Source organism: Rhagoletis pomonella, unplaced genomic scaffold (assembly GCF_013731165.1).
Source record: "Rhagoletis pomonella isolate Grant_MI unplaced genomic scaffold, Rhpom_1.0 Rhpom_scaffold_00003, whole genome shotgun sequence".
NCBI lineage: Eukaryota > Metazoa > Arthropoda > Insecta > Diptera > Tephritidae > Rhagoletis > Rhagoletis pomonella.
Genome location: NW_023458557.1, coordinates 44,569,607 through 44,595,834, shown reverse-complemented (window position 1 = coordinate 44,595,834; position 26,228 = coordinate 44,569,607). Strand labels below are relative to the sequence as shown.

The 26,228-nt window shown below is 34.9% G+C and overlaps 1 protein-coding gene and 1 long non-coding RNA gene across 2 annotated transcripts in view; one reads left to right on the top strand and one right to left on the bottom strand.

Moving 5' to 3' along the window:
- LOC118735236 (cyclic AMP-dependent transcription factor ATF-4) overlaps positions 1–26,228 on the bottom strand; it is a 156,818-nt gene that overhangs the window by 79,528 nt on the left and 51,062 nt on the right.
- LOC118735239 lies at positions 17,553–18,491 on the top strand. Its single transcript, XR_004992544.1, has 4 exons — positions 17,553–17,619; positions 17,683–17,747; positions 18,216–18,315; positions 18,392–18,491. It is a non-coding gene; the product is annotated as an uncharacterized LOC118735239 (long non-coding RNA).

Here is a 26,228-nt window from a genome sequence, read left to right as displayed (position 1 = left end):
TAGCATCTACAGCCCAAGCTCTTTCATTTGACACCATATTTTCGAAAATAGAACGAGCGGTGCAGATTTGATGACATGGACAAAAAATGCCTTTGGGTATTATATGCATATTGGGGGTATTTTTTTGACATTTCTTATTTCATTTTCGCTCTGTAACTTTTTAATGAACAAATAAAAAAGTGGTGCACGAGGATCATATTTCAATAGTATATTGTACAATAGAGCACACACGTATTTGGCTAAATTTTCCAATTGCAGACGATATGCTAATAAAAAATATGCATTTTTACTTTTGTGCAAGCATCGTAGCCTTTTAAAGAAGTTATTTTTTTTAACTATATTCTAATAAGAGCACATAAGCCTGCCACGTCTAGATTGATTCCTTTTATGCTCCAGGGCACTGTAAAAGTTGTCCGATAACAGTTTTAGGTACGCACCAGCTACAGTACACTATAAAAGCCGCGAGTGTCAGAATTAAAAAAAAGGAGTGACGCCACTTTGACTCTTCATAACTTCTTTTCTATTGCCAGAACATACTTCTGACGCACTGCATTCGATTCTCATTTCCAAATACTACCAGTTCATTATTAACTCAAACATGAGCAATCAATGCACCAAATGCAACGTAAAAATAAAAAAATAATAGGAGTCACAGTTTTATTTGTGAAAATTTCCCAATTTTATTTCTGAATTATATGCATATTTGGCGAGAAAATATGTACGGTGGTCCTTTTTGTGCATTTACATAATCTACAAACATATGTATGTAACCTGATGTCTGTTAATAAACCAGCAAAAATTATGTGTCCGAATAATAACTGTCGAGTCATGCGAAAGTTCGAACTAAATAATTGAGAATTGCCCATATACATATGTATGTCCATATGTACATATGCGACCCTGCAGGGAAAAGTTAAGCATCAGCCATCGTTTCGGGTTGATGAAAAGATATGAGAGTGGCATTTGATTTGAATAAAATAAAAATTATATAAGAAATTGCAGCTTAGCCTTTGTTATTGACTTTTATTAGCTCAAGTAAGAAAACCCGGCTATATACAGATAAATAGAACGCAGGCTGACTGATATTTTTGGGCATAAATAGCAGATTTTTTGCCTTTTATTTACTAGGCATTCATAAAAACTTTAAGCCTGCAAGCCCCAAAAACATGCAGTTGTCGAAAAAATACGAAAAAATACGAAAAAACCCGAAAGCCCTCGAAAAAAAATTATAAATAATCTCGAAAAATAACACAAAAAGTTGATTTCAAAAGAGTAGCACTCTCAACCATGGTTGCGTGATTTAAAATCCTTTTCGATTTTAAATCCGCTATTAATTATGAAATCTATTTGATTTGTTATTTGATTCATCGACCAAACTAAAAATAAAATTTGTCGAACAAATAAGAAATAAAACTTATGATGTATTGTGGAACGATTTTTCGTCATCCCTTGTCAAATTTGGTTTGGAGACAAACCGGTTTCGGCGTTGTGCCATCTTCAGTGTCATTTTTCGTACAAGGAATGACGGAAAATCGTTCCACAATACATCATACTCCTACCCTGTCGGAAACACCAACAACCAAAAAGAAATAAAACTTATTTGTGATTTGATTCGTCGGACTAATAAAAAAATTAAATTTATTTGTGATTTGATACATCAACAAAAAAAAAATTATTTTCCCGAAGATTGTGCTTGCGTCACATAAATAAAAGTGTTTTTAGTCGGAAAATCACGAATCTAATTGATTTCCTCGGCAAATCAATCAAAAAAAATAATAATTTTTGTTATTTCGTTGATGAATCGAGTCACAAATAAATTTAATTTTTTATTTGTCTGTCGAATCAAATCACAAATAAATTTTATTCATGATTTGATTCGTCGAAGAAATAATAAATTTATGTTATTTAGGATTTGATACCACTTTCAATTCAGAAAACAATTTTATTTTTGGATTTGGGATTTGACTAATTCAAAATACAGCAACCCTGCTCTCAACTCCAAAGGAAATCATATTCAACAATGAGACAGGTTTCTAATCGTATCTTGAAAAAAAAACGGTTTTCATTGCAAAATCTAAAAATAACTTTTATTAACTATATGTACTTTGGCAATTTTGACACAGTCAAAACATTTGCAACATGCTGAAGATTTGAAAATTTGATAGAAGTACCTATAATACTCCGTTCAAACGTCCGTCACAAAAGATCAGTCAATTCCACGGCGTTCTCAAGAATCGGCCAAATTTCGCTTAACTATTTTGGCCTACACTCTTATAAGAACAAATTAATCGAAGAACTAAAGCCATTTGAACATATGTATACAGCGACGTACGTTCTCAAATTAGGCTCTAAAAATTGTTTAAGAAAATGCCGTCAGGTCCGTTTTGAAAAATGCTCTAGTTGAAAAAGTATTCATCCCTTCGTCACGAAAGCCAATTGTTTTTTAAAGCAATAGTTTACTCGGTCATTTTGATCGGTGGGGTGCAATAACACCATATGCAATAAGGCCATATGGTCTTATTTCCATTTTGTTTTGGAAATAAAACCATATGACGTCATTTCCAATCCAGAAGTTAAATAAAGTCATAATTGAAATTACAACCGCTTCAACTAAAAATGCATATCCGGCCACACTATTTGTGCACCACATTTTTCCTATTAATTTACCGTGGGCGTGTTTCTTTATTATTCAGTCCGGATCTAGATGAGAATAGTCGCGTAGCTTATCAGGAACAATGGTTATAAAGAAACAGAAGAGATTGAAATTAATAGGTATCAGCTTATTAATATTTAATTAAGCTTTTTCGCAAAACAATTTGCAAAAACTTACTTGGTTTCTCCAGCACCATTCTATAAATTCCGCCGAAATGAAAAGAATGCGTTCAGATTATCGGGCCCATATTATCCGGAAACAACGTTCTAATAAATAAGTGAACAGAAAAATTTATTTCGTATGTTCGGAATGTGAATAAAGACATTGTTACGGTAATTTTCCAGTTTACGGGCACTTGGGAAAATCATTGGTAATCAAATTATTTCGTCAAAAGGGGTATCAAATAGACGCATTTTAAAGCCCCAGTATAACGACTCCGGGAACGGAAATTAACTTTTTTTATTATTTCAAAAGTTATTTGTAGAAAATATATTCCGAACATTATTACCGATGTTAACTCCTGGCGGCACCTTTCAATCATAAAAACTAACAACTTTCTTATGGCGGTTTCGTTTCTACCGAAAAATTTTACATTCTCATTGCCCTCTAAGCACAAACACTAAGAACCGGGCAATGAAAGGGCAACATTTTTTGTAGAAACGAAACCGCCATTACAAAGTAATTGGAGTACCAATAATTAAATAATTATGTTTTAAGTTTCCAAAATTCGGGTATGCCATATGCATTATTTTTTGCGCAGCCAACTCCTTTATTATGTAAGTTTTAATTTTGCGAGTGTATAACTTGACGGATTTGATCGCTCCCCCGCGCCGCGCTCGCGACCCCTCCGCCTTGCTGCACTGTACTCGTGCCGCATCCACCCTTCTCCGCAAAAACTAGTTTTATGTTTTCCAAACAAAAATTTTAAAAAGCGCAATAAAACCATAATGGCTTCATTTCCATTTCTAGTTGTAAATAAGACCGTATCGAAATTATTGGTTTATTTCCAATCGACAAGCCAAATAAAGGCATTATGGACATTATGGCGCGGCGCGGGGGAGCGAGCAAATGTGAACCCGCCACAGTGTCCAGATTTGGCGATTTCGCGCCAATTTGGCGATTTTTTTTTTTTGGATATTTGTGCGTAAAAATTTAGGAAATCGCCATTGGCGATTTTTTCCCTTCAAATAAATTTTTTTCAATTATAAAAATATACAAAACTTAGTTTTCCACAATAATGAGGCTAATGAACTGCGTGATAAACTTGACTTAAGAAGCATAATAAAAGACTGTCAAAAATATTTAATCACCCTAATCGAAGAACTTTTGAAACGATTACCTAGTCACTTAAATACTTTTAAAAAAACTTTGATTTTGCCATCAGAAAAGTGTGTGAATCACAAGAGGGCGAGTTTCACGGACCTGCCAATTCACTATTTGACTTTGAAGGAAAGAAAAGCAGCGGAAACTGAATATTTAAATCTTTTAACTTTCCCATGGAATAACTTTTCTCAGAACCATTCCATCCGACTCTGAAGTATTTTGGATAACTGCTTACGGAGTCAAAAGCGCAACAGGCAATAAAATGTTTGGAAATATAAGTAAATTCTTATTACTCAACATTCAATTCAACAAAAACTAAAATTCGAAATAGGATGAGGTTGGAAAGCCTTAATTCAATAGTTCGAATAAAGTGTTATATGAAGGCTATAATAGTTTCCGCTGCAAAACGTTTTTAATATCAAACAGTATGTGATTTTGAAGAAATTGTGGAAATAGCTGATCTCGCCTTATTACAGGTTTTTATTTAATTTTTAGCGCCGTGCTCTTCAATGCGGTTTGTACGATTGATCAATTAATATGAGTAATAATAAATTTAATAATTGCGCAGTCCTATTGCAAAATGTGTTGAAACAAATATTTTTAAAAAGTACGCGTCTGAAGGTATTATATGAAGGTATTATATTCGTTTTTGGTTTTAAAAAGTATATTATAACAAGATCTCATTTTTAAAATAAAAGATTTGTTAAATCGATTTCATGAATTTTATTTAAAAAAAATAATTGTGATTTTTGGCGATTTGTTTTCAAAAATTGCGCTTTTTTTTAAACAATCTGGACACCCTGACCCGCCTAGATATGCACTCGCAAAACTTAAACTTACATAAGTACATATATTTATTTTCCAATATCTAATAAATCCGGAAATATCAAATAATTAATTATATTATATTAAATTATTATTAATGTTATCGAAATATTATTTAATTTTATCAGGATTGCACCCGACCTTTTTGATCATCTTTTGGCAGGGACCCTAAATAACAGTTACTTTTTTTCAAGAGTTAAACTTGGCCAGATATTTTTAAGTCGAAAATAAAAGTCTTTTCCTAATAAAGAAACCGCTTATCCAAATTAAACAAGTTTGGTATCATCTGAAGAGGGCTAAAATAGCTTTAAAACTGAAATGTTTAAACGAGGAAAGCCAGCTATTGAAAAATATTTCAATAAAAAATGTTTTTTAATTACCATAGAACAAACCTTGGGTCGGGTATATGCACTTCTTTTGAATGAGATTACAAAAAATAAATATAAATAGAAGTGGTAACCTTCATTCGTTATTTCTGTAAAAATGCTATTTAAGTCCTCTTTCATTTGGTACCTATTTTTTTTTTAATTTGGATAAGAGGTTTGTTTACTATCCGGAAAGACTTTTATTTCGAACTTAAAGAATATCTGGCCAAGTTTAACTGTTAAAAAAAATAACTGCTATGTACGGTTCCTGTCTTTTGGTCTTGTAAGTTTTCGTTCACATTGCGGACTAGTGTGCGGTGTAAAATCCCAGACAGAAAACAGCGAAAAGTCGGCTAGACCAGGTCTGGTCGTCCGATTTAAAAAAGAAATTTCTACGATTTTTCTACAACTAACAGCCGCACTCAGAGTCGTTCAATGATTACTTAAGGTGTCCCTCAGTAACGATTTGAAAAAATTCCCTCTCAGAGTCAGTTAATGACTCGTTAACGGCATTTAATGAACATTAAAGTTAAGTAAACAAAAAACTTTACTTAACTTTTTAACGAATGATTTTGAAATTTTTTGTTTGTTTTCAATAAATTTCAATTTCGATAACGTTGCTGTAACAGTGGCAATGGCCCAGTGAGCAGAGCACTTTCGTGCCACTCAAGAGAGTTCAATCCTCGGCAACGAATTTGTTTTTAACTAAATTTTTTATGTTTTATTGCTTAAAAAATTCATATTTTTTATTTTATTTAACGTTTGGAAACTTTTTTGATTCATCTTTTTTCGCCTTTTTTAGTTTATCCTGTTTTAAAAAAATATTTTGTTTTCATTTCGTTTAGTTTTTAGAAAACTTATTGCTAAACGATAAATATAATAACACGAAATACAGAAACGAGCTTTCAAGATAGTTGCCGAAATATAAAGTCTTTCGAAAGACTGAGGTGAGTTGAAAGACAGATGCCAGAATTGGCCGGTTATTGGTCTTGTTTGTCTTGTTTGTCTTTTAGCAAACGGTTTCTAAAAACTTTAAATTAAATTTAAAAAAAATGTTTCCTCCTTTTTAGCAATAAAATCTATACATCAAAAGAAAATTGGATCAAAGAAGCAAAAAAAATCAATAAAAACAGTTTATAAAAATTGACAAAAAAAAATTAATAAGTAAAAAAAGAAAGTAGAAAATTTTCCTGCCCTAGGACTCGAACTCGGATCTCTCTAATGGCACGCCAGTACTCTGCTCACTCAGCCATTGCGTCTGTTGTGTCAGTGCGCGCAAAATGATATACATACATAGTTATTTTTATATTTTACTAGCTGTACCCTGCCACGCTTTGCTGTGGCATATTCCTGTTATATGGATGATAAATTATTATATTTGTTGTTTTTCCATTGGCTGCATAGATATCAAGGATATCTGGTTTGCCGACACAGGAACACGCAACATCCAAAGATCGACCTGGAGCATTATTGATTGTGATTCCGAATGTCAATCGAATTGGGAGTTGCAATCTTTTAAATTGAAATGGTGTATCGGTCGGAATCATGGGAATTCTCCACCTTTGAAAGGCCACGTTAAAATCTTTACACTACTTTCTTCATCAATTTCTTAAGTGCGAGTCGCGTGCCGTTGCAAAGATTTGGCTGATTAATATTCCGCAACATGATAGTTGGCACACCTATTTTCAATTTCAGTATGTGGGGTCTCCCTGGAAGATCAATCGAGTTCAAAAATTTCGTTGGATGGTCTTTTTCCATAACGGTGTTTATCGACGTATATGCTATTTCCTCACGTTGAATGCTGGATTGAATAACATTAGTGGTATTCACCAAGGTGAGCAAGTGGCCTGGCAGTCTGGTAAAAGAGCTGATCAGCTCAAGCAACGACTGTTTTCAATACCACTATTATTTAGTTGATACGACATCCTTATTCTTCGCAGCAAGAATAGCCCGTTAACTGAGCCAATCGTGATTCCTGTAATTAAATTTCTAATAAAGAAACATTCTTTCGATCAGTTCTAATCGAGAAACTACAGACAATGTTTGCATAAAGTCTCCTGCGACCAATATCAATGCATTTTCGAATGGTTGAACGTTTCCACGCAAATCTCGCAACAATTGGTCAAGGGCCTCAAGCGATTTTTTTTTTTTGCCATGGTGCACTCATCCCAAACAATGAAATGAAATTTTTGTAATACTTTTTCTATACCGGTTGCTCTGGAAATATTTTACGTGGGAGTTTCGATGATTTATATGTTCAATGCCAGCTCACCTGGTAACAATGTCGCAGCAATTACAGACGAAGCGATAGCTAAGGTAATGCAATCTTTTGATCGAACCGTTGCCAGAATCCATCTGATAAGGAATATTTTCCTAGTACCTCCTGGCGAATCCAAGAAGAAGGTCCCCCAACTCTGTCATCTATCATTTGCATATTCTTCTTCTACTTTGGCTTTGTAACCACCTAAGCCATTTTGGCCGAGCTCGACAAAGAACGCCAGTCGAGTGGAATTCTTTCACACCTGGAACTTCGGTTCCTATTGGAAAAACATGTATAAGCCAGCGGAGCAGCTGCATTTTCATTCCCTGCACTATGTACATTTCGTTGTAAATCTCATACAACTCATCGTTCCATCGTCTACGGTAATCCCCGCCACCCACGCGCAGAAGCCTGTATATCTTCCGTAAGATCTTTCTCTCGAATACTCCAAGAGACGTCTCATCGAATGTTGTGATTGTCTAAGCTTCTGCGCCGTATAACAGCTCGGGCATGATGAGTGACTTCTAGGCTGCGGTTTTTGTATGTGGAGAAAGGACTTTACTCCCGAATTGCCTACTCAGTCCAAAGTTGCACTTGTTGGCAACAGTGATTCTGCGTGGGTTTTCCATGCTGATATTTTTATCGGTGATAGTGCTGGTTCCCTAGTAAATGAAATTCTCCACTTTCCCGAAATTATAACTGTCAACAGTGACGTGGGTTCCAAGGCGCGAACGCGGTGACTGGAGATACTTCGTCTTGTCCTCGTTTACCACCAGGCGCATTCGCTTTGCTTCCTTATCCAGCTTGGAAAAGGCAGAAGAGACTTCGCGATTTTTGTTACCGATGATGTCGATGTCATCGGCACACGTCAGAAATTATACGCCCTTGTAAAATAATGGTCCTATATGGTTCAGTTCTGCAGCTCATATTAACATTTACATCATGCGATCGTAAATGCCCTTCTGCTTTCGCTTTAATTTGGGAATCCTTGATCGGGAATAGGAGTTCACAATAGTAATGATAATCATAATCATAATATTATCTCAAGTTATTCAAAATTTCTTTACTCGCAATATACGTAGTAGGCCTTGGCAACCCCAAACGAAATTGCTTACGATTAAAAGTTGACTGATTTATAATGCTAGGGAATGGTGTCAACAATTTTAAGTGTTCATTAAGTATTTTTTAAACAGCTTTCATGCGATAGTTTTTTTTTTCGTTACTCTTTTATCATTTTGTTATTTGTTTCAGTAGTTTTTAGCCGACTTCACAAAAAGGAGAAGGTTATCAATTCGTCGGATTATTTTTTTTATGTATGTTACCGCATAACTTTGGACCACGTCAACTGATTTCCAGGTGATCCCATACTAATTTAGTTTAGATCCGATCATTGGATCATGAAAAAATTAACGGTCCTATTAAATTTTTATATGGGAATTGAAGCCGGTTGTGTTTTTTGCTTAAAAATTACTTGTTTATTAATTTTTTACATTAAGTAATTTGTGTATTAACTCTTCGTTGATAATATGATCACTTAGATTGATAAGATGTTGCAAATTCTATATTTATTTAAACTGTTCGGATTTTGGATAAGTTTAATGATTTAAAAAATTCCCTAGTAAAGCTTTTCCAAACACTTTTCGTTTGGAACCAGTTATGTTATATTTCATTTAACTTAATTATTTTCAGTCTTTACTTTTAGATAGGTGATAATCCTATTAAAATTATTTCCAAATCAATATTTTTCAAATACATTTCGTTTGGCACCCATATTTTCTGCTGTAAGCCTTTTCAAAACTCTTTAGTTTCGACACACACATGGCAATACTTCATTTATTTTATCAATTTAATTGAGCTAAAATTTTTAAATAGAAGGCAACCCTCCTCAAAATTATCTCCAACAGTTATCTTTCTGAAACCTATTCAATTTGATACCCACATTGTAATATTTCATTTTTAAATAGGTGGCAACTCTCAAAAATATTTCCTATAGTAATATTTCTGAAACCTATTTTATTTGATACCCTCATGGCAATATTGCATTTATTTTATCAATCTAACCGAGTTAAAATTTTAAAATAGGTGGCAGTCCTCCTCAAAAATATTTCCAATAGTTATCTTTCTGAAACCTATTTAATTTTATAAATACCCACTTGCATTTATTTAACAATTAAATCTCTTTAATTTTATACCTATATAATAAGTTATTTATTTTATCAATTAAATTGAGTTAAATTTTCGAAAAGATAACAACCCTCCTCAAACATATTTTCGGCTGTAAGCCTTCTTAAAAATCTTAAGTTTGATAACCATATTGAAATGCTTCATTTATTTTATCAATTTAACTGAACTAAAATTTTCAAATAGGTGGCAACCCTCGTCAAACAAATATTCCAACAGTCATATTTCCTAGACCTCTTATTCGATACCTGTATTGTAATAGGTCATTCATTTTACCTTTAAATTGAGTTGAATTTTCAAACAGGTGGCAACCCTCCTCAAACATATTTTCGGCTGTAAGCCTTCTTAAAAATCTTAAGTTTGATACCCATATTGAAATGCTTCATTTATTTCATCAATTTAACTGAACTAAGATTTTCAAATAGGTGGCAACCCTCCTCAAACATATTTCCAACAGTCATATTTCCTAGACCTCTTTAATTCGATACCTGTATTGTAATGGGTCATTCATTTTACCTTTAAATTGAGTTGAATTTTCAAACAGATGGCAACCCTCCTCAAACATATTTTCGGCAGTAAGCCTTTAGTTTTTGGGGTTTAGTTTGACACCCACGCGGCAATATTTCATTTACTTTATCAATTTAACTTAGTTAAATTTTTCAAATAGGTGGCAACCATCCACAAAAGTATTCTAGCAGATATCTTTCTTAACCCTATTTAATTTTATACCCACATTGCAATATTTCATTTATTTTATCAATTTAACTGAGTTAAAATTTTCAAATAGGTGGCAGCCGTCCTCAAAAATATCTCCAGCAGTTATCTTTCTTAAACCTCTTCAATCTGATACCCGTATTGTAACATTTCATTTATTTTATCAATATAACCGGATTTAAAAATTTTCAAAAAGGTGGCAGCTCTCCAAATTTTTGTAGTATAATTGATCCTGGTATTATACCGAGCAATACAAAAAAAAAATATTCAAATCAGTTCAGCGGTTCTCGAGTTTTCATGACCGTGACAAACGAACACAACATTTTTATATATATAGATATAGATTTCTAAATCAAGTTTTCTCAAATGCCTTTAGTTTGGTACCGATATTGTAACATTTCATGTATTTTACCAATTTAATTGAGTTAAATTTTTAAACAGGTGGCAACCCTCCTCAAACATATTTTCTACTGTAGGTCTATTAAAAACTCTTTAGTTTGATACCCTCATTGCAATATTTCATTTGTTTAATCAATTTAACTGAGTTAAAATTTTCAAATAGGTGGCAAACCTCCTCAAAAGTATTTCCAAGTCTTCCTTCTTACTCCTTTTTAATTTGATACCTATGTATATCAATTAAACTGGGTTAAATTTTCAAACAGGTGACAACCCTCTTCAACCATATTTTCGGCTGTAAGCCTTACCGTATTTCATTTATTTTAACAAAATAACTGAATTTAAATTTTCAAAGATGTGGCAATTTTACTCAAAAATATTTCTAGCAGTTATCTTTCTTAAACCTCTTAAATTTAATATCTATATTGTAATATATCATTTAGTTTATCAATTAAATTGTGTAAAAATTTTTAACAGGTGGCAACCCTTCTTTATAATATTTTCGACTGTAAGCCTTCTTAAAACGCTTTAGTTTGATACCCACATAGCAATATTTCATTTACTTTATCAATTTAACTGAGTTAAAATTTTAAAATGGGTGGCAACCCTCCCCAAAAATATTTCCAACAGTTATCTTTCTTTCTTTCTTAAACCTCTTTAATTTCCTAATCACACATATTTTCGGCTAGAAGCCTTCTTAAAACTCTTTAATTTGATACCCACATTGCAATATTTCATTTACTTAATCAACTTAACTGAGTTAAAATTTTAAATTAGGTGGCAACCCTCCTCAAAAATATTTCCATCAGTCATTTTTCTCAAACCTCTTTAATTTGATACCCATATTGTAATAATTAATTTATTTTGTCAATATAATTGGGTTTAAAAATTCTCAAATAGGTGGCAACCCTCCAATTTTTTGAGATATAATTGGTTCTGGTATTATACCGAACAATACAAAAAAAAATTATTCAAATCGGTTCAGCCGTTCTCAAGTTTTGACGACCGTGACATACGAACACAACATTTTTATTAATATAGAAGAAGAAGATAGAAGATACATACATACATAGATTTCAAACTGAACGAAAAAAGTGAGTGATGCCACAAAACTAAAGGGCCGTAACTGGGGCCATACTTAAATTTTTTATTTCATAATTTTTAACTCTGAGAGGAAACATTAATTAACAGATTTAACGATCATTAGTTAAGTGCCCGATAGAGGTAATTTAAGGAACGTTTCTGAGTGCGGCTGTAATTCTTCACAGCATTTCTTTCTGGCTTTTTAAGAAGGAGGCCAAACCTGCCTCGTTTTAGGCCTTGTGATAAAAAACGTGCAACAATATTAACTCTCCCCGAAATGTTAGGCTTCCCTTACAAAATGGTGACGGTTTTTTGCTGATCGATGATAGATCCGCACTACCCATTGTCGTCTAATGCCAGCGTAAATATTTTCGATACTGTCGACGCAGTTTTCGCCCCAAATTTTCGTTTTCCGAACAATTTATTTTGTATCCTAGTGTAGTCTTGGAGTGCAATGGGGTATAGTCAATGCGCTGGGTTATGCAGTTACAGTTGCATGGCTATACTCAATCCCGACTCTTGCGTCCTCGTTCGCGCACTCTGGGCAACGTGAGCAACCCATGTGCGAGATGCGGTAACCAATCCGAGTGGAGCCTTGGGTCACGGCAGAAAGAGAGGGAGGGTGGGGCCACTCTGACTTATTCGGTTTAAGGGCTCACTGAATTCTGCAGCGTCTGTTCACCAGTAGGTGCGGCTGCAAGCGGGTGTCTGCTTGGAGCAAGCGGCTCGCTATATAAACGTGTATTTGGTTGCGAAACCACCCCCGTCCCAGCAATGGGTTGTGCGCTGGGCTTGGGACCCGCCACGTAAAAACCACTTCCAGTGAAGAAGCAAGGCAAAGCCTCGGATGAGACCCCCCCCCCTTATGATGACGACCACGGCAAACGTTTAAAGGACTACGATTTGAGGGCATGCACCTGGAATGTCCGGACCCTTAATGGGGAAGGTGCCTCTGCCCGGCTGGTTGATGTCCTCGTAAGGACAAAAGCTGACATCACCGCCATCCAAGAAATGCGTTGGACGGGGCAAGGCAAACAATGTCTGGGGCCTTGCGACGTCTACTACAGCTGCCATGTAAAGGAGCGCAAATTCGGAGTTGGATTTGTGGTGGGAGAGAGACTCCGTCGCCGAGTACTGTCGTACACCCCGGTGGACGAGCGTCTAGCCACAATCCGCATCAAAGCGAGATTCTTCAACATCGCGCTCATCTGCGCCCATGCCCCGACGGAAGAGAAGGATGAGGCTTCCAAGGATCTCTTCTATGAGCGCTTGGAGCGCACGTACGAGCGCTGGCCCCGCCATGATATCAAAATCGTGCTTGGCGACTTCAATGCCAGGGTGGGCAAGGAAGGGATCTTTGGAAACACCGTCGGAAAATTCAGCCTCCACGACGAAACGTCCGACAACGGATTGAGGCTGATCGACTTCGCCGGGGCCCGAAACATGGTAGTATGCAGTACTAGGTTCAAGCATAAAAGGATTCATCAAGCTACCTGGCTGTCTCCGGATCGAAAAACGAGAAACCAAATCGATCATGTTGTGATAGACGGAAGGCACGCTTCCAGTGTTTTAGACGTACGCACACTCCGAGGCCAAAACATCGACTCGGACCACTATCTTGTTGCAGCCAAGATACGCACCCGTCTCTGTGCAGCAAAAAATGTGCTCCCAAATATGCAAGGAAAGCTTAACGTCGAAAAGCTGCAATCACAACAGACAGCCAGCGCTTTCGCTACTCGACTCTCACACCTGCTCTCTTCAACAAACCGACATATGCGAGCAGTGGAACCACATTTCCCGCTCATTAAGTACCGCCGCCGAAGAAGTAGTCGGATTTCAGCGAGCCCGAAAGAACAACTGGTACGATGAGGAGTGTCAGGAAGCAGCAGAGAAAAAAGATGCCGCCTACAGGGCTACGCTGCGATCGGGCGCAACGCGCGCTATGTGGGACCGCTAAAGGGATCTGAAGAGGGAAGCGAGACGTATTTGCCGCAACAAGAAGAGAGAGGCAGAAATACGTGAGTGCGAAGAGCTTGAAATGCTGGCCGACAGGAGGAATGCCCGAAAATTTTACCAGAGAGTTAGGCGACTTACGGAAGGTTTAAAGACCGGGGCGCACTCCTGTAAGAACAATAATGGCGACCTTGTAACTGATGTTCAGAGCGTCCTTAAATTATGGAGGGAACACTTTTCCGCCCTACTAAATGGTAGCAGCACGGAAAGTTGTGGAGAAGAAGAACCCGAGCCCGCAGTCGATGATGACGGAGTCGACGTTCCACCGCCTGACTATGACGAGGTACGTATAGCAATAACGCGACTGAAAAACAACAAAGCCGCTGGAGCTGACAGCCTGCCAGCTGAGCTATTCAAGTACGGCGGCGAGGAGTTGATAAGGTGCATGCATCAACTCTTGTACAGAATATGGTCAGATGAACGCATGCCCGACGACTGGAATTTAAGTGTGCTCTGCCCAATCCACAAGAAAGGTGACCCCGCCATTCGCACCAACTACCGCGGGATCAGCCTTCTAAGCATAGGTTACAAGGTCTTATCGAGCGTATTGTGTGAAAGACTGAAGCCTACCGTCAATGAACTGATTGGGCCTTATCAGTGTGGCTTTAGACCTGGCAAATCCACCATAGACCAGGTATTCACAATACGCCAAATCTTGGAAAAGACCCGCGAGAAAACGATCGACACTCACCACCTATTTGTCGACTTTAAAGCTGCTTTTGACAGCACTCAAAGGAGTTGCCTATACGCCGCTATGTCTGAATTTGGCATCCCCTCAAAACTCATACGGCTGTGTAAAATGACGTTGAGCAATACCACCAGCTCCGTCAGAATTGGAAAAGACCTCTCCGAGCCGTTCGCCACAAAACGGGATTTCAGACAGGGCGACTCCCTTTCGTGTGACTTCTTTAATCTGATGCTGAAGAAGATAATAAGAGCTGCAGAACTGAACCGCTCAGGAACAATTTACTACAAGAGCGTGCAATTGCTGGCTTATGCCGATGACATCGACATCACCGGTAACAAAAACCGCGAAGTCTGTTCTGCCTTTTCCAAGTTGGATAGGGAAGCAAAGCGCATGGGTCTGGTGGTAAACGAGGACAAGACGAAGTATCTCCTGTCATCAAACAAACAGTCAGCACATTCGCGCCTTGGCACCCACGTCACTGTTGACAGTTACAATTTCGAGAAAGTAGAGAATTTCGTTTACTTGGGAACCAGCATTAACACCGATAATAATGTCAGCATTGAAATCCAACGTAGAATCACTCTTGCCAACAAGTGCTACTTTGGACTGAGTAGGCAATTTAGGAGTAAAGTCCTCTCTCGACGTACGAAAACCACGCTCTATAAGTCACTCATCATGCCCGTCCTGGTATATGGCGCAGAAGCATGTACAATGACAACATCCGATGAGGCGGCTCTTGGGGTGTTTGAGAGAAAGATTTTGCGGAAGATTTACGGTCCTTTACGCGTTGGCGACGGCGAGTACCGCAGACGATGGAACGATGAGCTGTATGAGCTTTACAACGATATGGACATAGTGCAGCGAATTAAAATACAGCGGCTCCGCTGGCTTGGTCATGTCGTTCGAATGGACACCGACGCTCCAGCTCTGAAAGTATTCAACTCGGAACCCGCTGGTGGTAGCAGAGGAAGAGGGAGGCCCCCACTGCGATGGAAAGATCAGGTGGAGAAGGACTTGGCTTCACTTGGCGTTTCCAATTGGCGTCAGTTGGCACAGAGGAGAAACGACTGGCGTGCTTTGCTGAACTCGGCCAAAATCGCTTAGGCGGTTACAGCGCCAAAAAAGAAAGAAAAGAAGTGTAGTCTTCAAACTTTTCATTCATGCCTATTTTCGAATCGCTTTTTACCCGAGCCCCATGTAAATGCAGCTTAATTATTCACGCTCGCTTGTTATGACTTGCGAATCAGATTAGATCCATCGGATACTGTAATGTAGGCATGATTATCTTTTTTGAACTTCAATTTCGTTCTAAATATTTCTACTAAAAGTAGTGTTGATAATTTCGATACAATTGTACTTTTCTGATACAATTTCAAGTAATTTCTACTTTCCTACTACCCAGCACTTTTAAGTACAATTTCATCTAACAAAATTTGGCAGCACCTGATTCGTTAAGTTATACAGCACCGTTTTGATTAATTTCTTACTGGCCGTCTCCACAGGATAAAACTCATTGTTGTTCAGCTGTCATTTTGGTCGCAAGATATAAGTTATATCAGTGGCAATATTTGTGTGGGCTTTTTATATCTTGATATAAACAAGCATTTGTAAGATAAATGTAAAACGTATTTTAGCCAGATTTAATCGCTTAAAAAATTTAGAAAATCGGATATTTTACATACAACTACATAGTTACAAATATTTTAACAGAAAATTTGCATTTATATTAAAATATCATTAATGTTGCCGCCATGAAGTTTTCGTGCAAATAAAAATGTACCAAATTGCCGGCAATAGATAGCAAGATATAAGCTCTGATACATATTGCTCTTGAAGAGCAATGAGCGGTCTCCACTGGTTAGTCATATTCTAACATACACATGTATGAAGATATAAATTTTATCCTGTGGGGACGGGCAGTTAGATGATGGATTTAGAATCGCATAAAATTGATATACAGGACGTGTATTGTGGAGCTGAATCAGAAATGTTCATTTGTCAAAAAAGAAGAAAAACTGAAAGAAGAAAATGTTCTACATTTTAGAAAAAACGTAAAACAATTTTGTGTGGGCTTTAAAACTGAACTCTTCTTCTGTATTATGAGGCAATAAGCAAAGCATCGCTCCACTACTTAATTGTTTCAGAAATGTGAAATTGCTAGAATAGAAGACAGCAACACAGAATTTAGGGCCTTGGCTGAACACCTTGATTTGAAAAATTTTGGCAACGTCAATATTTTTGAGCTTTGGGAAAGAGTAAGAATCACCAAACATTTTTTAAATGAGCCATAATATCTCTCAAGGAGTGTTGTCGATTGCACATTCTTCAGCCAATGTTAAAAGGATCCTCTCCACACAAAAATTAATAACAATAATATGTATGTCGAAATAGACTTAATGTAGAAACAATAAAAAGTTCAGGCACAGTTGAAACTACGAGTAATTATTGCTGGATTAGTAATTTTTTGGAACTTACTCTCACTTTGTAAATTTAAAAATATCCATTCATTGTAAATCTTTATGTTTATAAACATTTATGTACTTACTATGTACATGCATTTAAAATCATAATATCTGATATAAAAGTGTGTAAACTTTATGTAAATAAAATAAAGGTAATATTGTTTCTAAATTTTTAGCAATTATTTGTACTTTATTAGGAACAATAATTTATTAGAAAAATAATAGGAATCAAAATTTGGTACAATTTAGTGATAAAAAGTACAATTTGAATTACATTTTCATACGAAATGGGAAAACGCAATTATCAACACCTGAAAAAACACAATATCTAAAAATGATTTGTAATGAACAGAAATTCAAATGGTATTCCCTACAGGGTAACATCTCCAACAGCTTTTGACTGTATGTATGTACCTTAGAGATTTTTCTTTTCGACGGCCATCGGTCAGATCACGCCTCGGCTCTGTCTGTTTATTGATAGCATTTGCATTATCAACTCTGTATTAACATATGTATATATGTATGCATTAGTGTGTATATTTTAGTAAATTTGTATGTAACATTGATGCTATTTAACGGCGGCAAATTGCTTGCTCATATTTTTTGGAGTGTGTGCGTAGACAGATGCTAAAGTACATACATGTATATGTACATATGTAAGTATATATTTTTGTAAATGTATAAAAATATTTATTCATATACAAAGCAACTTCCATCAGGTTTAATGATTCATGGATCCCTGTTGCTTGTGGAAAACAATTTCTACACAGAGAAAATGATACAGGTAAAACGCAAGTTTTTAAAAGAAATTGTAAAATAAAATTTTTTGATATAATTTTACTTCATACAAAATAAAAATTATAGTATTTGTACTTACGACTTTAAAACGAAACATTCGCAAAACAAAAACGATCGTTATAATATATTCACTTTTTTTTTACTGAGGAGAACAAACGACATTAAAGAAATAGCGTCAAAAACGCGTATTTTAAAAACTAAAATGAAACATTTTACAATATTGTCCCAACAAGTTGTAGCGCGATACAATTTTCAACAAGCAAAATAAAACTAGACATTTTTAAAATAAACTCGTTAATTTATTTTCAATCAATTAGGTATGAAAAATATTTAAAACTAAAATGTTTTGCATTAGAATTTAAAAAGCTACTTAGCTATAATGAAAAACTTTCATATGTTTGAATCGTTTGTCGGAAAAATTGTGTTCAGATAAATAAGTTATTTCAATCTTCAGAAAAGGCGATGAAGTATATACAAACAATACTGCCATTCTAACCACTAACTACATACATATAAGGGACATTCGTGGACTTCTTTGACCCAAAAAAGCTTTGGTAAGAGTAACTTATAAAAACAAATTCCTACGGGTTATTAAATATTAATTTAAAACTTTCCTAATTTAAATTACAGGATTTGACCAGCGTGAACAAAATTAGCAGGCCCAGCTTGGAAGTAAGGCAGGAACATCTGTATGTATATAGTAATATGTATATCAATATACTTTTGACAATGTGTGTACCAAACGACTTATTGTGATTTAATAAAAATAAAATTTTAATATCATATTTGAAAACGCATATTTTTAAAATTAAGAAAAAAATTTTAGGATTTAATTTCAACATGCGCATACTCAATTATCAAACAATCGTTTTTAAAAACAATTTGAAAATGTTCCGTTTCAAAACAAAAACATGGATTTTGGAAATTGAGTGGAAAACTTTCATTCACAAAATTTAAATAACTATTGTAGGTGCAAAACCAGGGTTAAAACGTTTTTAAAAGTAAAACGTTCCATACAAATTTTAAAACGAAAATTTCTCTGAGTAACAGAGATGTCAAAATTAAAATCTGCGCAAGGAAACCGCAATCAGCTTAGTTAGAAAAATTAAAAAAAAAATTTGAAAACTTTTCAAAAATATCCATATTTTCAATAGCTGACCATGCGCTCAAGCCGTGGGTGTAATTTTTATTCAGTTTTTTCATGGCTTAATTATGGTTTAATTATTCTCAAATCCCTTGGTAATAGTGAAAATATATTGTGTCATGAGATCAGCAACAAGCAGGGTTGGAAAAAAAGAAAATAAACAAGTTTTAAACAATTTTTTGTAAATGTTCTAAACATATTTAAACATTGTTTTAAACACTTTTATTAATTAAATACTTTCGAAATTAGGGGTAGGTAGAATCAAATCATAAAATATCTATTTGAAATTAATAATAATGTTTACCATTAAAATGAACGTTATATAAATAAAAAAGTAGTCTTCTGTATTATTGAGTTTGTGCTTGTACTCACAGTACCATAGTGAAATATAACTGTCATTCATTTTCCATGTTTTCGTTTTGTTATTGGGGAGTTTTGCAGTTTGGGAAATCCCCGAGTTCACGAGGTTCCATTGCAAGTGTCTACAATTTAACTAAAATGTATTCAGGCTTATTATGAGTTTTATTTTCTCCGAACCGGTTCACTTTTCGTTTCCGTGTATTCACTACGGGCGTATGAAAAAAATTCGGACGATAAGGGGCATTATGTTGCCAATAAAACTTATGAAAAGTACAAAAACTTTTAATTATATAATATCATATACATATATGAATAATGTTTTTTATATATGTTTTAAACTAAAAAAAAAAAATGTTTTAAAACGTGTGGTTTTTCCCCATTGTTTTAAACACATGTCTTAAACAAATGTTTTCAACATTCCCAACTCTGACAACAAGCCTGTAAAATACTAATGTTTGATTTAATTGTAAGGGCCCGCACATCGAACCCAAGTGACACACAGCACACTGGTCGAATAAAACCGATTCTTGTTAAATATTCAGGGTTCGGCAAAAAGGTTTAGCGCATATTATTAGATAATGAATTCATAAACGGAAACGACAAAGTCAAATATATCTCTATATATCAATTCCGTCGGAGATCCCGACGTGACAACTCGCTATCATGAATTCCGTTGTGATCACGAAATACTCCCGCGAATTCGAAATTCATGAGAATGGTATCACTGATTTCGAGTTATTTTATTTTAATTTATATTATTTTGATTTAGAATTATTAAACCAAAACATAAAAAAATCAAAGGCAGCACTAACATAAATGCGTCGGAATTGCTGATAGCATTTCTCCTGAATTCGTGAAGGGAGATTTTTTCACAACCAAATTGTAATTGATCTGTTGATAATTGCACGAGTCTATAGCCAAAAGATGTGGAGAACAGCATTCATATTTCTGGGGTGCATTTAGGTCGCTGGTTCCTAATACATATATTTAGTTTGTGAATTTTTGAAAATTTAGGAACAATTTCGGTAACTATAATACGAAAACGTTTATTTTCCATCACCGTAGAAAAATTTTGTTTATCGAGGACTTATATTCAATACCCTCTATCTACACTTTTCACAAAAATGAGATTCTGATATAAAAACCCACCTAAGACTTAACTACCATCGGTGATATTAATGCTGACCTTGTATAACGATTGACAGAAGAATTTACTATTAAATTGCAAAGTAAGAATTAACATCAGTTATGACAGGTAATTCCAAAATGGGTTCTAACATCGCAAAGTAGTTTTTCTGAAAATTACAGATAGAGGGTATTGAATATAAGCCTTCGTTATGCAAATGAGTATGGAAACACTTAACTACCAAAAATTGGAGAAACACTAAGGGCCGGTTACTCAATGTCTGGTTAACACTATCGTTATCGACGTCTTCGACTCCATGCATATAACAGGGAGTCGGTAACGTCGATAACTATGTTTAACCGGAGTGTTAACCAGATATTGAGTAACCGGCCGTAAGTCGTTTACTCATATTTATGCATACAATACAGAAATTTCCATTAGGGAAAAGTGTACCAAGGAATGACATTTTCGCTCAAGCTGAATACAAAGCAATATCGTCAGAAGAATTTCCCAGGATATTTTAAATATTTTTTACCTATAGTCACTTTTTCACATAATAGATTTAACTAAAATATTTATATCTAAATACTTATTGCAAAGTAGGGGGCCTACTTTCATATACGGCAAATTTACAAACCGCGAAAAATATGCTTCTTCGGTGACTAATGAAACCATTCCGCTCCAATTTTCAAGAATGCATACTAAAATGGGCGTTGCTCACATTAATTGTATTTTATAAATGTATTTAGGTATGTACTTGAAACTACTATTGACTTATCAAACGATTCCTAATCTTGGACAATCCGTGTTTGACTTCATTTACCACGATTTCGAAAACCTAAAAACGTTGGAAACAAATTTCGTCTTATATTTTTATTTTTCACTTGGTTACTGAAGTAAAGAAGAATTGAAAACTCGTACGGGAAAATTATCGCTTTAGTAAGTTTTTCTAAATATCTCGACAACTTGTAGTTTTATTGAAAAATTATATATGAGCGTGAGATACTAAAGTTAATAACCTTTAAACTGATATATCGTCTTGCTTATAACAATTAACGCATGCCCTGGATATTACCAGCCAAAGTTTCATTTTCTAAATTCATACACTTTTAATCAATTGCGCGGGCTAAAAGTATATTTTAAACTAATCTAAACGCTATTCTAGCGTTTTCAGCTAAAAACATTAATATTTTTACGAAGCGTTACTAAATTACAATTCACAAAGTAGCCAGATTTGTTATACAAGTAATGTAAAAACGTGAGTGAAGAAAAACAAAGCAAAACACGAGAAAAGAATTTACTTCCGAAATTAATCAGGAACTTTGTAAAAATCAAGTTTTTAATATAAATAAATATAAATTCAATAATTATGTTCGCTTAAGTATCCGCGTCGAGGTACTTAAGCGGGTTCTTTTAAGTACCCAACCCGCCTAAGTACCTCAAAAAGCTGACATTTTTCGTGAGGTACTTAAGCAGGTTTTACTGTACATGCATACTACATATCGCTTATTTACTAAAACACTGCACGGATACATTTGAGTCGCCCAACAAGACATTTGTTAGCAGCGCAATTACATACTCTCTTTATCTCTCCATTCTCTTGTTGAGGGCGGGCAAACACAAACCGCTTGGAGTATGCGTAAGTAAAAAACCGATCAATAGCAAGAAAAGAAGTATTTGCTTTGCAAGCGACAATTACCTCGACTGAAAAATATCCACAAGCAGCGTACTGTGCTTGAGAGTATTTGAGTATTTTCATGGAGCTGTTGATTGTTGGTATTTGGGTTCTGCTAATTATTTGCTTATGCGCACCAGGGATGATAAATGCGTTTTTTAATTTTGTACCAAATGGCAAAAAAAATGTACCAAATCAGCCGAAAAAATACCAACATATATGTTTTTAAATTAGGTAAATTTCTCTATAGGTACGTTCGTTTCAAATCTCCAGTAAAACATGCCCAGCAACAAAATTCCTGTGAACGGGTGAAATCTCTTCTCTCACAAGAGAAAAATATCCAGTATAGTATGCGAACAGAAAGTTTGCAGAAACCTTCAAGCTCTCCGAACATCTGATGAGATTTTAGTTTTCATTCCAAAATGTAAAAAGAAAAAATTCTCCATCAACTTAAGTTCAGGCCTCCGAATTACTGTAGCGTTTTCCAAGCAGAGGTAGCCGCTATACGGGAGGCTTCGGATTGCTTGCTCTCTAGTGTATTACCTCTACAATGCAGGGAACACTTGAGAAATTGCTCAAGGTCTGGGTACTGCCCTGACCTCAAGCGGTCTACTTCTGATGGGCGTTTAGCCAGCTCAGCGTGCGCTGGGCAAATACCTTGGAATGCAGGGCGGCTAAGTCCTTCTGGTTACGTGTAGGCCGAGGGCGGTCCAGGGAGCTTGTGAGCAAGTTACACTTCTCACTTCTGGTGGAAGTTCCAACTGGTAATTGCGTGATAGGTAAGCATGCAGTAAGGCTGAATATAATCGATGACCATGAATAACTATAGTTTAAAAAGGCCATCAAAACCCTAAGAATACAATTTTGAGCACATGAACCTCATTTTGTGAAGTTGTACTCTAAGTTTCAATATCAAGGCAAGCAACAAAAGCATTCAAGTAGGTTTATTAAGTGCAAGTAACACAAAAACTTTACAAAAAAGAATTGCATTCAATGCAATCGAAGTTTCAGAAAAATATTTTGCAAAATATTTAGTCTTTTCACCGTTTTATATTAATTATCACAGCAACTGTTTATTGATTTTAGCAAGTCTTTCGTGTTTAATAAACACCACGTCTTGTAAGAAGTGGAAAAAGATGAGTATATTTTCATCCACAAACATTCAAATTTTCAAGTATACATAGTGGTATTTCGACAGAATTTGGCGCAGTGTCTTATTTTGACAAAATTGTATCAAAAATGTCGATGTAGTACCAATGTACTTTTGAGATTCAAAATGTACCAAAAAAGTACAATTGTACCATCAATTTCATCACTGAAGCGCACATGTACATATGTATTTATATCAAAGATATTGTTGATGCTTGCCCTTACTACAACGTTATTTGGTTAAAAATATACAATATATATGTATGTATTTATTTCAGTTTGCTGCAATAAGATAATGAATAAAGTTATGAAAAATAGTCAATGTTAAAGAAATCTGTATAGTTTATTTGTTAAACGGGTGTAATAATCCAGAACAAATATTTGAGGAAAGAAAATATAAATTTAACAAAAGAATGCTTTTCAATAACAAGTATTTTAAATGAGGTGTGAGTATTTGAATGAGGTTTTGACTATTAATTTGTCATTATTTAATTTGTTTTTTTATAAAAATATAATTTATTCTTTAACAACCATACGAATTTCTAGCTTTTTCATTAGATTTCGTTGAATATGCAGCTTTGTAACTCATGTCATTATAAAACAATGAAGTGCATGTATGAAGTAGCAGGGACATACAGTTGATATTTTGGGATTTTTTTTATTGACGGTGTCAGTCATTTCTTCCATACGAAGCATGTATGTTAACACGATTTTTTTATATGGAGAAAATGACCAACAACTTCAACAAAAAAAAAACAAAAATACAAATATCATCGGTAAGTCCTAGCTACATCAAACTTGCACTTTATTGTATTAAAATTGAGCGGGCTACAAAACTTCATATTTAAAACCTTTCTGAGTAATCCAATCAAAAAGCACGAGATTTTTATGTATTTCTCTATCGATCGTGTATCGTTCGTAAATGACTGCAAAGATTAATACATTAAAATAATAGAAGTGAAATATGTATTAAGGCTGTGTGCGAGTTGACCTACATTTTAGTACCTAGACTAATATTCCACTTGAAATTTCTCTTTCATTTGATATGTATATCTATGTATATACTTATATAGTGTACACATATTTCGAGAAAACGAAAAAAAACTAATTTATAGCAATTTTTTAATAAAAATTTATGTTTTTCTTAAACAAGTAATTTTTAAGCAAAAAACACAACCGACTTCAATACTCATATAAAAATTTAGGAGTACCGGTAATTTTTTCATGATCAAATGATCGGATCTAAACTAAATTAGTATGGGACCACATGTAAGACACAGACTTTCCAACAGAAGAAGAATCATCGAAATCGGTTAACGTGGTCCAAAGTTATGCGGTAACATACATAAAAAAAATATTCCGACGAATTGATAAGCTTCTCCTTTTTTGGAAGTCGGTTAAAAAATACGTAATTAACTATATTAAAAGATAGCCTTTTTCCAAATTTTCACTATTTTTTTAATATTGTTTTGTTCTGATATCTTACAATTTATTACGTATTTTTTTAAGAAAAACATACATTTTGATTTAAAAAAGGACATAACTCGTTTTGCTATAAATATGTATATGTTATTTATATAGGTATACCTACCCAATGAAAGGTATTTCAATTACCTTTCTAACCATATCCACGTTTTGAAAATCGGTACAATAATTTTCGAAAAATAAGCTTTTCAAAATATTGAAAATTCCACTTTTACCACCCCCTTGCACCGGCCCTCTTAATATGCAGCAAAACAAAATCCATACCATCAAAATTAAGAATAAGGGGCGAGCCACGCCCAATTTTCCTTTTTTTCTAGCTCATCGGGCCCTATTCTTTACTTTTACCAATATCAAAGATATTTATACTGACATTTTTCTGAATATTTTCTTTTTTGTACCATAGAAAATATAAAAATTACTTAAAACGTCTAAAAATAATAATTGTTCGCTTAATCGCGAGCCTATTTATGTTCCACAGTTCAATTTAGGTTGAAAAGTATGCTCGGAAAAACTCTAAATTGTTCCTATTTACTGCATTACCTACACTGTCCAGTGATTTAGGATTTTTCTCTTTTTAGGTAGAAATTAAGACGTTGTCAAGCGCCATTATGAAAATTTATTAATTGTGCGCATGCGTTGCCAGTCAAGTCGCAAACGACCAAATACGACGAGGAATTTCGAATACACAAGCACTTGCTATTACCCTGTAGGGAAACCCCGAACTGGTGAACCAAATTTGTAGTTCCGTACTAGATCTTTATCGCCAAAAACGAACCAGTCCGATAGTAACTGGATCGCCACCAGTTCAAAAGCAGCGATATGTGGTACTTTAAAAAAAAATTTTTGAAATCTATATCTAAAAACACGAATTTAGAACTGGTTCAAAACTATTGAAAAAGGGATGCAGAACGAACTAGATCTCATCTGTCGAATTTTGAACTTGTTCGAAACTACTGAAAAAGGGAATGAGGCGTGGGCTTGTTTACTTTAAATAGACTTTTGCTTGGCGGGTTTTTCGTTCAAATACGCTTTCAGTCTGCACGTCGCAGATGCTTTTTCATAGTTTGGTAATACAAAACTAATATTTGTGTTAATATCTTAACATTTCGAGACCTTCTGGAATATAACCAATAACAGTCAGCACCTCTGCAAATTCAGCTACAGCCAAAGGTATGTAAAAGTGTTTTCAAATGCAAAATTTAATTTACATTCATTCAAACAAATTTTATTTCATATTGAAAATCCCTTTCTCTGCAAATAATTAAAAATTGCTACCATGGTAACCCCAAAAAGTAAATATCTTGTTACTTTTTCGTTTACAACTGGTTCGAAACTATAGAAAATGGGGTGCAAAGCGAACTAGATCCCATATGTCGAATTTAGGACTGGTTCTGAACTATAGAAAAGGTAATGCAGCGGGGGACAAAAAGAGATTTATCGCGAACTAGTAGTCGTTCTAAATGTACTAGAAGCGCACCAGTTCAAAACTAGAGATTTTCCCCACAGGGTACTACAAGCAATCGTGGAG